This window comes from Physeter macrocephalus, chromosome 20 (assembly GCF_002837175.3).
Source record: "Physeter macrocephalus isolate SW-GA chromosome 20, ASM283717v5, whole genome shotgun sequence".
In the NCBI taxonomy this organism is placed as follows: Eukaryota; Metazoa; Chordata; class Mammalia; order Artiodactyla; family Physeteridae; genus Physeter; species Physeter macrocephalus.
This window is the reverse complement of record NC_041233.1, coordinates 116,894,634-116,910,028: the sequence shown is the minus strand read 5'-3', so window position 1 is coordinate 116,910,028 and position 15,395 is coordinate 116,894,634.

The following is a 15,395-nucleotide window of genomic DNA, read 5'->3' as shown; positions in this document are numbered from 1 at the left end:
CTATCAAGACAGTGTAGTACTGGCATAAGGATAGGCACATATATCAATAGAATTAAAACTCAAGGTATAAATCCTTATATTTATTAACTGAATTTTAACAAGGATGCCAAGATAATTCAATGGGGAAAAATAATACTTTTCAATATATGATGCTGTGACAATTAGATACCCACATGCAAAAGATGGAAAATTGAGCCTCTAACTCACACCACTTACAAAACTAACTCAAAATGGATCAAAGATCTAAATGCAAGAGCTAAGATTATCAAAATCTTAGAAAATATCAGAATAAAATTCTGTGACTTTTGTTTAGGCAATGGTTTCTTGGATATAACGTCAAAATTGTGAGGAAAAGAGAAATAATGGATACAATGGACTTAATTAAAATAGAAAAATGTCTGTGTTTCAAAGGGCCCCATCAAGAAAGTGAAATAACAACCAACACAATGAGAGAAAATACTGGTGAATCATATATCTGATAAGGGGCTAGTATTGAGAATATATAAATAACTCAACAACGAAAAGATTAATAACTCAATTTAAAAATGGGCAAAAGAACTGAATAGATTTCTCCAGAGAAGATATCCAGATGGCCAATAAGCATATGAAAAGATACTCAACATCATTAGTAATTAGAGAAACTCAAATCAAAACCACAATGATGCGTCATTTCATACTCACTAAGATGGCTATGATCAACAGGGGTGCAACAACAAATTTTAGTGAGAATTTGGAGAAATTGGAACCTTCATTCAGTGCTGGTAGAAATGTAAAATGGAGCAGCCACTTTGAAAGACAATTTGGCAGTTCCACAAGAAGTTAAAACGTAGTTACCATATGACCTAACAATTCCATTCTTAGGATTGAAAGAATTGAAAACATGTCCACATAAAAATTTGTGCATGTATGTTCATAGCAGCATTATTCCTAAGAGCCAAAAAAGTTGAAAAAAACCCAAATGTTCATCCATGGATAAGTGGAAAAACAAAATGACATCTACCTATATAATGGGATAATAGTCATAAAAATGAGTGAATTACTGATCCATGCTACAACATGAACAGTGAAAACATGTTAAGTGAAAGAAGTCAGGTGCACAGCCCACATATTATATAGTTTAAGTGTCCCAAGTAGGCAAATCTATGATGACAGAAAGGGGTTAGTAGTTTCCAGAGACTTGAGGGAGGGTAAAATGGGTAGTGACTGCTTATGAGTATGAGGTTACCTTTGGGGGTGATGAAAATAATCTGGAAATAGGCAGCAGTGGTGATAGTTGGTTTAAACATATTGAAAACCTCAGAAATGTATATTTTACAGGGGTAAATTTTATGGTATTGTATCTCAATGAAACAGTTTGCTCAGGCCAGCTTAGTGTTAAGCTTACTTTATGTTAGCACGTTTTGAAGTTGTTAATCCATACTTGAGGATGTAATAACCTGTTAACTAAACATACGTAAAGTGTTGTGTAGTACTTTTATAGAGCAATATGTTCTTTCAAGCCTTGTAAAATATATCACTATCGAGGAGGACAATAGTATTCCCCTCAGCCAGATAATCTAGTGCAGCTTCTCTGCCCTACTTTCTAATTGAGGTAGCTTTTATTTTATAATCATGGTAACAGCAAAATCTCCAGTCTCACATGTTCTTCTACTACACTGTTTGTCCCGGTGTGCCTGGGATTTGCCTGGTTTTCAAACCAAAAGTCGCATGTTCTCAGAACCCAAATGCGCACCAGAAACAAATCATCTGGCTCTGTGCCCAATCTGAACTCCAGACCCATACAATCTATGAACTTAATATAATGGTTATTTCACCACTTCATTTTGGAATGACTAGCTACTTAGCAATAGCAGTGGGATACAAGTTACTCACCTGCTTTCCTATCCCTTAACCTTAGGTTTGTTTCTGAAGACACTTCGTATTTTTCCTGCCCCTGTGTTCCCTGTGACCCTGTGTTCCCCTTGCTTTACATCTTTAATTAGAGCTCTCTGTTTATCTGATTACTGGTCTTCTTTCTCTCCACTGCACCATTTAAGTACTTCTATGGCCCGCAGTAGTGCTTAATGAATTTCATGTTGTTCATTTCACATATTTATCAAATTCAGTCAGATTTGTTGCACCTGTTTGCAGGCAATGTCAAATAAGACTCAAATAATTCTTCAAATCATGTAGAGACAGTGATTAAACTCTATATCTGTGACACTGAAGGAAAAATATATATGGGTAACTCAACTCTAAATCTCTGAAAGTAGTAATCAACTCTAAATCTCTAGAAATAATTTTTCTAATATTTGTCTCTCTGGGTACTCACTACAGATGTCAAAGACATATTTGTGCTTAGTCTTCTTAATAATTTTTAAAATAGCATTAGTCTTGGGGAAATTCATCTGCCTTAACAATAAAGGTATGGTTTACCATTATATGTAAAATGCACTTTCATTTTAAGCAAAGCACAAAAATGAATCTAATTTATTGCATATTTTATATTCTTGTAGTTTGGGAGGTACAAAATAATAGTTATTTCTATACAAGATTGTGGGGTGAAAGTACATGTATTATATCTTTAAGCAAATGATCAGAAATGTGATGGAAACATTTATATCTGTAACATGATTTATCATTAAATCCAAGCAAAAAAGCAAACATATTATGAAATATTTATTTCTTAAATTTTTGAAGTGTGTTTTTTCTCCCGACCTGACACTCTGAGGAAAATGTTTTCTATCAGTGTCAGAAACTTTCGTTTTGTTATAACTGTGTAGGTTCTTTGAACTTTTCATACTGCAGCTATGCTACATGAGAATTCACTTCAATATATTTCCAGCCTCATAGCAATTCTGCAATACCCCAAAGTTTTACAATGCCTTCTGCCAAAATGTTACAGACATGAGACAGAAAACAAAGAAGGAAACAAACCGATGAGTAAAAGTATACCCTTGAAAACTCCCCTACTGAAAACAGAGGGCTAGAAAATAATTGGCTTTTTTCATAAATAGCTATTTTTCATTAGATGCAGTGAGAACTTTTGTTTTTCATGGCCCTATTGTTATTTATATAGTCAAATAAATTCCTGTTCTCAGAAACACGAAGCAAAAATAAATGTATCTTAACTTCCTGTGAATATTTTGAAATAGCTGTATCTAAGTAAATATGCTAATACCTTCCCAGTGACTGAAGCGGAGTCTAGTCTTAACTAGGTACAACTTTTTAAATCTTGGAAAGGTTATTCCCATAGATGAAGTGAGAATAAAATTCATGTCTACTAAATAGTGCTCAGTCCTTAAAATGGAATAAATGCCCAATACATGGTCATTAGTTTATAACTGCTATTATTAAATGTAAAATGAGTAAATTGCTAGGTACTAAAACATGTATGAAATAAAGGACACATGGTCTTTAAAGTTTGTAATGTATTATCTTCCTTTAAATGAACCCTACAACTGTAAAACCCAAAGTTTGTCTATTTGCACGTAATACCATTTGAAACAGCAAAGTTGCCTGATAAAATTAATGTAGATAATCTGTTATTTCTATCACTTGTTTGTTCAAATATCTTTGCTCTTGATTCCAAGCAAAGTCCCACTTATCGTTATAACTTGCATTTAACTTTTTATATTTTTACTTAGATATATTGTCTTACTTCAAGTCAGTCTAAGATTTATTATATTTTCCCCAAACTGATATACTCTCCAGATTTTTCTTCCTTCTCCATCTGGACCCCTTTCTCTCTCCATCTCTTGCCACATGTAAGTCAATCTACCACAAAGATTTATATTTTTCTCTTTCAGAGAATGTACCTGGTTGTCAAAGATAATCAGATACATGTTTATTTGCTCCAGTCAGTATTTTTAATTAGTCTATTACTTTTTCACTGGTAGCATTTTCAGAGGTTCATCATTACCATTATATTCTTTCCTCAGCTGTGTTTTAAATTTTTGTAGAGGAAGGTGCTTGCTATCACAGAACTTGGTAGCATCAGTTACATTTCTTTCAAGAAAAATTTCTAGTGGGTCTTTCTCAGAAAAAAAAAGTTATTGTTTATAGTATGAACTAATTTGACATTTCCCAAATGGTGACATTTCTTTACTGTTCTCCTGTGGAACTGTCTACACTAGAGCTAATTTTTCAAGTGGACACAATTGTGTCCAATGGAATCAGCTAGTTCCATTCCCCATGTTTCAACATCTTTTAAATCTTCAAACAATTTGACAAGTTTTGCTCTAAAGTATAGCTGAGATCCCATGTGTAAAACTTCATAATTTGGTAGTCTATTGCTTGGTCAAGTTCTTTCAAAACTCCAACAATTTTCAAAATTAGATTCTAAAGTTTTTGATAAAAGATGTAATTAAAGCCACTTGTCTTTAACTGTTTGATGAAGCATTTCTAATTACTTCTAAATTTTTCTCCTTCAAAACTTATTTGCACAGGCAAGGTAAACCCAATGTTAGCTTTATAATATTCAATAATAGCCCAGTCCAACCACATGACTTTTTAAAGTTCCAAATACAACTTCATCTAGGTAGAAAGCCATCTGAAAAGGTATTACCTTTAGGATTAAATCAGGGAACAATTTTGGTGAGAATAATGTTTAGAAAATGGATTCCATAGTAGACAGATTAAAAGACAGATTTCCAAAGGTTATCTCTCCTGGATACTCAGGACCAGGTACCAAGCAGAGTATTAAGGGAGATGCCAGCTGCCTCCATACACCATCTTCCAGGCCTTCATCCAGGAAACTTAGTTGGAGGATAAACATACGCTGATTCTTTTCTCAAGCAAGAACACAGTCAACTTTTTCCAGCAAACATGGGCATATTAAAAAAATAAATCAAGCAACAAAGTGTTCCCATAAAAAAGAAAATCAGAAGATTTCCAGGTAAAAAACAAACAGCATTTGTCAATTCCATAATTTACTGGAAGTTTTGTCACTCTCAGCCTGCATTTTTAAATGGCAAGTAATGCATGGAACTCTGTAATAGATACAGCATCAGCCCTCTAGCTGCAGTGTTTTTATACCATCTCTACCCTGTGTATGTTGAGGTTTCTAGTTTTGTCTTTAGAGTCTCTGCAATTTTCTCTTGGTTTTGGGTCTACTCCTACATTTCTATTGTGAACAGTCATATTTGAATTAATCTTGGCTTCAGATAACACACTGCTTAGATTCTCTCTGCAAAGCGTGACAGCTGATACCCATGGCACACTGAAAGCTTGCAGCCCTCAACCCCTTCTCTGGAATAGGCCTGTGTCTTCTGCCCCACCGGTTGGTTTCATGCTCACCTATACTTGGTTGTGCTCTCCCCACACAACTTTGATTATGGCAGGTGCAGTTGTTATTGAATTTATGTGATTTACCCAAGTACTGGGTTGGCCAAACATTAAGATGTTATGGAAAAACCCAAATGAACTTTTTGGCCAACCCAGTATTTGTTAATTGAATGTGTGTTCCTGTGAAAAACTAAGTTGAATGCTTTTGAAAGACCATATATACGTGAAGACCCCACATCAGACCTCTTAAATATCAATAGCTAAAGCAAACATTGACAGAATTGAAAGGAGAAATGACTATATGAAAGCAATATGGGAATTTGATATTCTACTTTCAATAATGACTATACAACCAAACAGAAAATCAACAAGGAAATGGAAGACTCGAATAATACTATAGATCATTAGAGCCAACAGACATATACAGAACATTCTACGCAACAATAGGAGGACACACATTTTCTTTAAGTGCACATGGAACATACTACAGGATAGAACTTCTTTGCCACGTAACAAGTCTCAATAAATGTAAAAAGTATAAAATCATAAGAAAAATATCTTTTCTAATCACAATGCAATGACATTAGAAATGAAGAGCAGAAAGAAAACTGGAAAATCTACAAATGTGGAAATTAAACAGCACACTCTTAAACAACCAATAGATCAAAAAAGAATTCACAGGGAAATAAATCCAAAGGTAGTAGAAGGAAGTAAAGATTAGACAAGAGATAACAAAATAGAGACTAGAAAGTCAACAGAGAAAAATGATGAAGGCAAGACTTGGTTCTTCAAATCAGTCAACAAAACTGACAAACTTGAAGCCGGATTGACTAAGAACAACAACAAAAAAGAGAAGTCTCAAACAAAATCTGAAATGAAAAAAACCCCAACCATTACTACTGATTTTACAAAACGAAAAAGGATTATAAGAATGTACCGTGATCGACTGTATGTCAAACAACTGAAAAGCACCCCTAATTAGTCATTAGCCAGATACAAATCAAAGCCATCACTGAGATACCACATCACCATTAGAATGGCTGTTACTTAACGATAAACAAAACCAAAAAACAGAAAATAAGTAACAAGTGTTGGCAAGAATGTGGAGAAAGTTGAACCCTTGAGCACTGGGTTGCAGTGGGTTACATTCCCACTGCTGGTGGGAATGTAAATTGTGCAAATGCTATGGAAAACAGTATGGTGGGTCCTCAAAAAACTGATGAAAATAGAACTATATTATCCAGCAAGTCCAATGCTGGGTCTATGTCCCCCCCAAAACAGGAACTCAAACAGATATCTGTACAACCATGCTCATAGTAGCATTATTCACAATAGCCAAAAAGTGGAGGCAAATCAAGCGTTCATGAATGGATTAGCACAATGTGGTACTTACATACAATGGAATATTATTCAGCCTTTAAAATGAAATTCTGATACATGGTACAACATGGATGCTCCTTAAAGACATTATGTTAAGTGAAATAAGCCAGTCACAACAGAACAAATATTTTGTGATTCTACTTATACTGCATACCTAGAGTAGTCAATTTCATAGAGGTAATGGTGGCTGCCAGGGACTAGAAGGAGAGAGGAATACGGAGTTATTGTTTAGTGTGGGAAGATGAAAACGTTCTGAAGATGGATGTTACTGATGGTTGTACAACAGTATCAATGTACTTTAATACCACTGAACTCCACACTTAATAGTTATAGTGGTCAATTTTATATTATGTGTATTTTACCATAATAAAACAAAAAAGGAAAAAAGCATTTATGTGTGTATATATGAATAGAAGGTGCCATTTTCTTTTCATTTCATTTGCCTTTGCTTTTATTAAGCCCTAATTCTTACAAAATTAATATTATATAAAAATAAAAAGTGCATGTTGGAAATAGAGACACCTCCAGGAAAATCTTAATATTGCTGATTACTTGTTCAACAGCTCTGAGGCATTTTCATTATAATAAATTATCTATAATTCTATCACACAACTATAATTGTAACTAAATGAACACATCCTAAGCAAGGACAATATTCCAGGGGTTGTATATAATGAAAAGATATTTTACTTTATTGGCTTTGTCCCTTTCTAATTTTGAGAGGACTGTTTGCCTTCTTTATCTTTCAATGCCAAAAGTACTTCCTCTTAGAGGGTAAGCTTTCTCTAAACTTTTCCATTCCTATACCTACTTTATGAACCCTAGAAGTTTTTGCAAGTATCCTAACAGCCTATTAAAAAAATCAGAAGAGCCATCATACTAATTCTTATCTCATTTATTTAAAAAATTCCCCAAGCTATTTATATTTATGGGACTCAAAATAGATGTCCTATTAAACTGTTTGAGATTACATAAAGAGAGAAGCACACAAGCTTGAAGGCGAATAGAGAGAGGTTCAAAACATGTATAATGTATTTTGATGAGGAGAATCAAAGGATTCCAGATTTAATCACATGCAGAACTTTAAAGTTTAATTATAGGAGTCCATCATCTGGAGCCAAAGGCCAGAAAACTAATTCTTACTCATAAATGTAACTGAATTGAAGCTCATTTTGCAGAAGTGTCATCTGAGTTTCATGGAGCCATGGTTGTTTCAGCCCTTTGCTCGATTTACTTTGTTAGCAAAATTCTACTGGAATATAAAACAAATTTTGGAACTCAATTAGAAATCCTCTAATGCATTTTCAGAAAGGAAGAACTTCTGACCTAAAGCAATTTCAACAAGTAAAATTACATATAGAGTCAAAATTCAGGCTAGGCTGGTAAGCAAACATAGTACTGGTAAATGGAGTCCTTAAAATTATTCATAGAGTGTATATGTATATATTTATATATATATATATAAATAGAAGGGTATTTTTTCTGAAAATTGAAAAAGTTTTTTTGTTACAATATATGGAAAACTGGAAGAAAAAATATAGGCATTAATAATAAAGAAATTCAAAATTTAATCTGGAAATTCATAACAAGAACAATGACTATGTGAATATGTTTCACTTAATCAGAGAATAAATTATAAACAGAAATATTTACTTATATTTAGGTCAGTGATCTCTGCATGGCTGAAAAATTGAGTTAGTCACAAAACATGAAAGCCGACTAAGCTAAGCAAGGAATTTTCATTGCTCTTTAGTGAAGGATATGCTAGTTTGACATTGTAAGGAAATATACAAACTGACATTTAACCTTCGGCTTGTTTAGTTTAGGGGCATTTCAATAAAGTATTTCTGGTGCTTTTTTTTTTTTTTAACTGATATGTCTCATCTGCTTAAGTAATGCCTGACACATACTAGGTACCTAATAAGCATCTGTTCATTAAGTTAGTATCTGGGATATGGTCATGACAGCATTTCAGTTACAAGCAAAATGGGTGATTTTTTGCTCATTGGTAACAGCACCCTTGTTAGTCCTTGAAAATGGAAATCATTTTTCATTTGGATCCACACTGTTCTCACGCTGTAACAATCAGCTACAACGCCAACAATAAGATGTCTTTGTGGAAAGAGATGCCAGCAGTTTCCTGTTGTAAAGTGTCTGAGTTTCAGATTATCTTCCAACTACTTCTAGAAATAATGACAGCTGTATAGTTTCCACTAGAACCTGGGAAGACTCAGAAGCTCCTGGAAAAGGGTGAATTTTTGAGAGCTCCTTCCAGAAATTGCTGACATTCTATACATTTGCCTCAGAGTTACAGACTCTCAGAGCTGAGAAAGATTCCTATCAGAAAACAAGTTGTGATTATGTTTTCTGAAAACATTTTCATTTCAGAAAAGAAGATACCAGATACAAATGAAAGTAATCCATCATCATTATCTTATTAGCGTTTAGATAGTGATTATAGGTGACAAACTTTTTTTTGGGGGGGGCACCGGTTTTCCAATGTCTCTTTGTGTATTTTGTACATTTTTTTCTTTTTTACCTGGGAATCAAACACTTTTACTTTTTACAAATGTGCTACAAGCCCGGGAACAAAGTTTTGCTGCAACTGAGTACAAGCCATGAAAGAAGTAAGGACACATTGAACTTAGCAGGTTATGTGACATGGTCTGAATTAATAACCACTGGTAGAGAACAAAAAGTGAGAAGAATAGAGTAGTGTAGCAAGAAAATGATTCCAAACCAAGGTTGCCTCTACGCTGGTGCATACTTTGCCTCAGGTGTGTGTGAGGAATACCGATACCACACTGAGATAATTACTACAGATTTGTTTTGTGTTTCTGTGAGTCCTTGAAATCCAGAGTGATGGCAACAAAATCTAATGGAAGAATATGTTACTCTGATTTGCACTTAAAAGTCTATTTTTGTATTTCCCATGTACTCATTCTTTGAAAACAGAGTTGTATTGTTTACATATCTATTATTTCCATCTGCTTGATTCAATGCAATGAACAATAGAGTAGGTGGTATATTCATATATTTCACTATTTCTCATTTTTTAAAAACAGATTTTATTTGATGTTATGCTGCCTGACACGTAGTGTTTTCAATATATATTGAATATTATTGGTTTGACTTCAGTTGCTCTTGTTTTATTCATTAGATCTTCTATCCCCATAAGAAGACTAAAATAAAGAAATAACCCTTTCTGAAGGAAGAATGAGTAAGATGCAGCAAATACCCCTTGAGAAAAGGACATGATTTAAAATAGCAAAATAACTTTTATTTTCACATTGATGGAGTTTGGTACACATCCCTGCCCAGGGCTGGGAAACTTCAGGAGAGTATTTTGGTTTTTTTTATTATGAAAGTCAAATTAACTTCTGTTCTATGATGTATGGTGGACCACCTACATTGTCCCAAAGCCTTCTTTTAAAGATTGCTTCAGGCCTCAAACTTGAGTTAATGGCAACCTTGTAGAATAGCAGCTCTGGCCACTAATAGGGTTGGTAATTTTGCCTGAGCAAGCTTTCATAGGAGACGGACCGTGAGGGTACAGGCATTTTGAAATGCCTCAAAAGGTGCGGCATGGTACTGTGCACCCCGTAATAGGAGGAATATTGCCTTGAGACATTTCATTTGATTAAAAAGATAAGCTTAGAAAATAAGGTTGGGGGCTACTTACCTGAAACATATTTGTAAAAGTTGTTCAAGAAAATGAGAAAAAAATGAAATAATGTCTAAATAATGTCAATACAAATTAAGTGTATTTTCTGCCTAATAGAATGAAAAATTGTCAGTTTGGACCAAAGATAAGGAAGAAGGGGGGGGGAACTTTAGAGATACATATTGAAGAGAGGCTTTCAGAAGGTTTTTTCAAACCTCAGCCTTAATAGAAGCACAAAGTGAGTTTTAATAAAGAATTAAATCAAGTGGCCTTACTAGACAACTTTCTTTATCTAGGTCAGGGTCTAAAAACATAGCTAAAATAGACAAATATAACTCCTCCATGTATTAATGAAGAAATGAGGTAATATGGGCTGAACCAGGGGTCAGTAACTATGGCCTATGGGCCAAATCAAGCCATCTCTGTTTCATTTTTGTTTTTTTAGTAAATAAAGTTTTATTAAAACACAGTCATGCTCATTCACTTGTATGTCATCCAGCCTATGGCAACTTTTATGATACAATGATTGAACAGTCAAAACAAAGACTATACATATAAGGCCTGCAAGCCTAAAGTATGCACTATCTAGTACTTTACAGAAAAAATGTATTGATCTCTGGGCTCAAACCTTAGGAAAACATTTTTGGAGCAAGTGTGTCTTTGGAAATTTCTTAAGTGCTCTTGGGAAAAAGAGAAAACTAAGATGTATAGAATAATGATGTTAAATCTTGGGATATATTTCTTTCACATGTGCTTAAGTCTATGATATAGGTGCCATCAATACACTAGGTACAAATACAAATACAACAGGTACGAATGAACAAACTGGGAGTCAGATTCTACACAATGTTGCTCAGTCCGGGGTCTCTTCATACGTTTGCGGGGGTTATATATTACCTAAGTGTGTCCCATTTCAGGAAGTGCCATCTGTCCACAGACATAACGTATTTATATATTTATGACAATTATCTGATGGCAATAAGATGTTACATCAAAACCAGTATTACAATTGGAAGTCAAGCATATCGAGGTAGCACGCCCTTATTTTGCACTCACATGAAGAGGCCATCTGGGCGGTTGATAGTGATTCATAATACAATGCTGTACCATATGGAAATAACAAATTAGCATATTAGTTTGGGATGAGAAACCAGGTAAACAAAACTTGAACAAAGATGTGAATTAGCAGCAAGCACGGTATGTGTTTTGGGTTTTTTCCCCAGCACAGTGAAATGGTATCAGAGCATGAAGATATAAATGAACGCTGGGAGACTGAAAAGACAGCCTCACATTTTGCCACATAAAGTTGTTACACACTCTTTATGGAGACTGCTTTTGTGCACACCCTGATTCTTGTGGTGCTATTAAAATGTAAATTTTGTAGCAACATTAATAAATGAGAATTTCTGTTAAATGTATGCGTCTCACACAGAGCTGGGCTCCTTTTTATGTTAAAGGAATATGCCTTGTTTACATTTTAATATTTAGGACTATATGACTCAGCTCTAAATATACAGACCCAATATCTGCAGTAAACAAAATTCGTTAGAGATGGTGGCTATACTTCCAAAATAAAGCCAATCTTGTCATATTGTTAGCTTTTAAGATCATTGTATTTTAATACTGTTAGCATCTTCACAAATTCTAATGAAAAAAATTCTGGGCCATTTATATTACTCTAACTCTAATATATACATACACACATTTACGTGCATATTACTAAAACAGTTTCTAACGGAACACTGTTTTGGATTTTTTTTCCTTCAGTAAATTTAAAAATACTGTTATAATGATAAACTCATTTACTAAGTAAGTGTAAGAATAAATGTGATATATTCTAGAAATAAGTACAAAATAGAACAAATGAAGGAGAGTTTATTTAAACTGGAGAATTTCACCACGGGGTTGATATCTCAACGGAGTTTTAGAAAACACGTAGGATTTAGACTGATAGAGCAGGAAGAAAGCAAGTGTATCTCTGGCAGAAAGATGTTGGGACGATAACTAGATAGAAATTCCCAGCAGGCATTAGGGAAGATGAGTCAGAGAAATCAGCCCAAGGATGCACATTTGGGACTCATCTCTGTGAAGAAACCAGAACCAGTTGTGTGTACATAAGATGACTAAGGGTGACGGTGTTGAAAAGGAGAAAGAAACAGTGCAGAATATTCGGGCAACATCCATGTTGTAGAGTAAGAAAAAGTTGACAAGACAGCATGGGAAGAAGGAGAAGTAAGAAAGCACGTTGTGAGAGAAGATGACAGAACTTCAGAGACGTGTGGGCAGCGTCAAATGCTCTGGAGAAGAAAAAGAGAAGAAGGGATTTGAAAGGGTGATGGACCTTGTCAACTACAAGATCAAAAACAACATCATTAGGGAAAGCAATTTCAACAGAAGGCCAGGTTACAGAGGGATGAAACTCCACTCTCTAGAGAAATGAGAGCAGAGACAGTGCGTGCCCACCTGTCCCTCGTGGTTTGTAACAAGCTCAGAAGCCAGGGTCTAGGAAAAGGTAAGAGTACTTAACATTAGTTTTTAACTTGTCTGTGTGTGGGGGTGTGTGTGTGTATGTTTGGGTTTAATTTGGGAATAGGTGAAATTTGATACCTCAGTTACTTGAAATTAAAGAGGTAAGAGACTGAAGAGATGAATGTTAGAAAATACTGAAGAATATACATGCTGAGTTTGAAGGCACTAGAGGTAGGAACAGCTGACAAAGCAGAAAGAAGAGCATACTGGTCAACATTCAAAAGAAACTGAAGGGATCTTTAAAATATACCTCATTCCTGGAGTGAATACATTGAGGTCCATATACACAGTAATCACAGATACCTGAGAATCCTAGGATCAGTTTCCACGATTATCTAGATTCTACAGGACCTAGGATATCTTGGTATACAAGTTGTTTCCTTTATTCTATTTAAGGAATTCAGCATGATCTCACACATGAATATTTCAGTTAATAAGCCATTTGAGACATAATAAGAAGCTATTTTAAGTTATCTTTCAAAGGCATGAAACTTTTCTCAGAATGAGAATCTTTTAAAAATTTCAGGATCTAAAAAACCTCTGACTACCTCAACCCAATAGTAAGTTAAAAAAAGAGTCCGAGGGTGAACAGAGCAGCGAAAATCGTCTTGGAACACAAATCGGATTATCTAGCAATGAAACACTAACACATTGGATACTCATAGGCCCAGCCGCTTCTGAAGTATTTCACTGGAGTAAGGCAGTTTCCGGTCACTAGTAACACACTTCACACTTTAATCTCCTCTACAAATTCCCCTCTTCTTCCGGAAGAGGGTATCCTGCCCTCTTCTAACCCATACAACCGCATCCCTTGGGACAAGCAAGCATTATCAATTTTCTTGGCTTGCCTTGCTTTTGAAAACGAGGTCACTAATTCTAGGTCAAGGAAAATGCAGACTTTCAAGCCTTCTTTAGGCAGAGGAAGTGCTCTAGTACTTTTCTGTGAGACCAAGACAACACATTCTCAACTGTATCGTATTATTTTGTCTTTGAAGTTCTTTTGACAGCCATCATTCGGCATCTGAATACTTCCGTGCAAACAGGCTCCACCCCAGTTCACTCCCGTTTAGGAAGGCGCAGTTAGGCAGAAAGGCCCCAATGGCAGCCGAGGCTGGAACAAACAGGGAAGCCCAGAAGTGTCCCCTCTGTGGAGAAAGAGGTGAACATCCACAGGCTCTCTCAGTCCTTCTAACCCTGTGGGTCACTCATTCACTTGGTCAGCACCCTGATTAGTCCTATCTCTGTACGGAAACGCCACATGTACTGAAGTCTCTGCCCGAGACTACTTTGACTTTGATAGCCCTGAAAAAGTGTGCACTCGCAGCCCTCTCAACTACTCGTGCGATTCCCCTTATCCATCATATATTTATTTTAAATCAACAGTTCCTGCCTAGCATCTGGCAAGGGTAACTCTGGAGAACACAAGAGGGAAAGCGATCTGGAGATACTTCCACATTTTTTAATCATTCAAAGAGAAGTTTCCTTCCTTTCTCCACACCATTACCTTTCAAAAGGTAAACAAAGAAACTGGATGCAAATGTACATGTGCTCTAGCACACGGATACCCTCTTCCATGTGGGAACAGGATTTCCAAATGTCTATCTCACATTTGCCACATTTTGGTCTAAGACGCATCTGAGTTTCTCCACTTAATGATCCTTTAAGGGAGATAGATTGGACTTAGCTTGCAATTCACGTTTACTGTTTCAGTCACATGGGGCACAGTGATAGAACGGGGAGAGGCGCAAAGAGGAGGGAAAAAAGGGACCAAGTCCCTCCAATCTTTCAGGTACCAAGCAGCAGAAGAAAATTATCTAAACCTTGTAGCTAGTTCAAATTTACAATACGGTAGAATTGTATCTTATATATTCTGTTTTTATGATTCACTGGGGCCTGTGAATTATCAGTGTATGGTACATTTATGCCCATTGCGTAGAACACGGAGCATAATTTTATCATTTAAAATTGCACAAATTTATAGTTGTATGTCTTACTTTATGACATTACTTTCAGTCATGTCTATGATTTATTTGCTACCATATAATGTCAAATTACAACATTGCTCCTGTGAAGAAACATAAAACCTTTGGAACAATCTGCTTTACTCAGGTTTCCAAGAATGCATTGTGGGGACAGGTAGGAACTTGCCACGGCAGTTTTATGAACTCTCCTTGGCATAGATTTATGGTTAAAGGATAAAATGCCCCTTGTGAACATTTAGCAGTTTATGCAAAGCAAATTTTAAAATGTTGAGAGACATACTGTGTTTTAATCTTAACCTTAAACCTGAAAGGCTATTTCAGGACTACCTCTCTGAAATACACCCCTCTCTGTGCTCCTGGCCTGAGGGTAGTTAGTTTCCTAAAGATGCTGTGTGTCTTTTTCATTTGACACTTAAACATAACCTGCTTTGTATTGCTATTGTACTTCCTTAGCCTTTCTGTAGAACGCCATCAATGCAGTATTATTTACATAGGAAGACTACAGGTTGTTAGATTTTTTTTTTTTTTTTTTTTTTTTTTTTTGCGGTATGCAGGCCTCTCACTGCTGTGGCCTC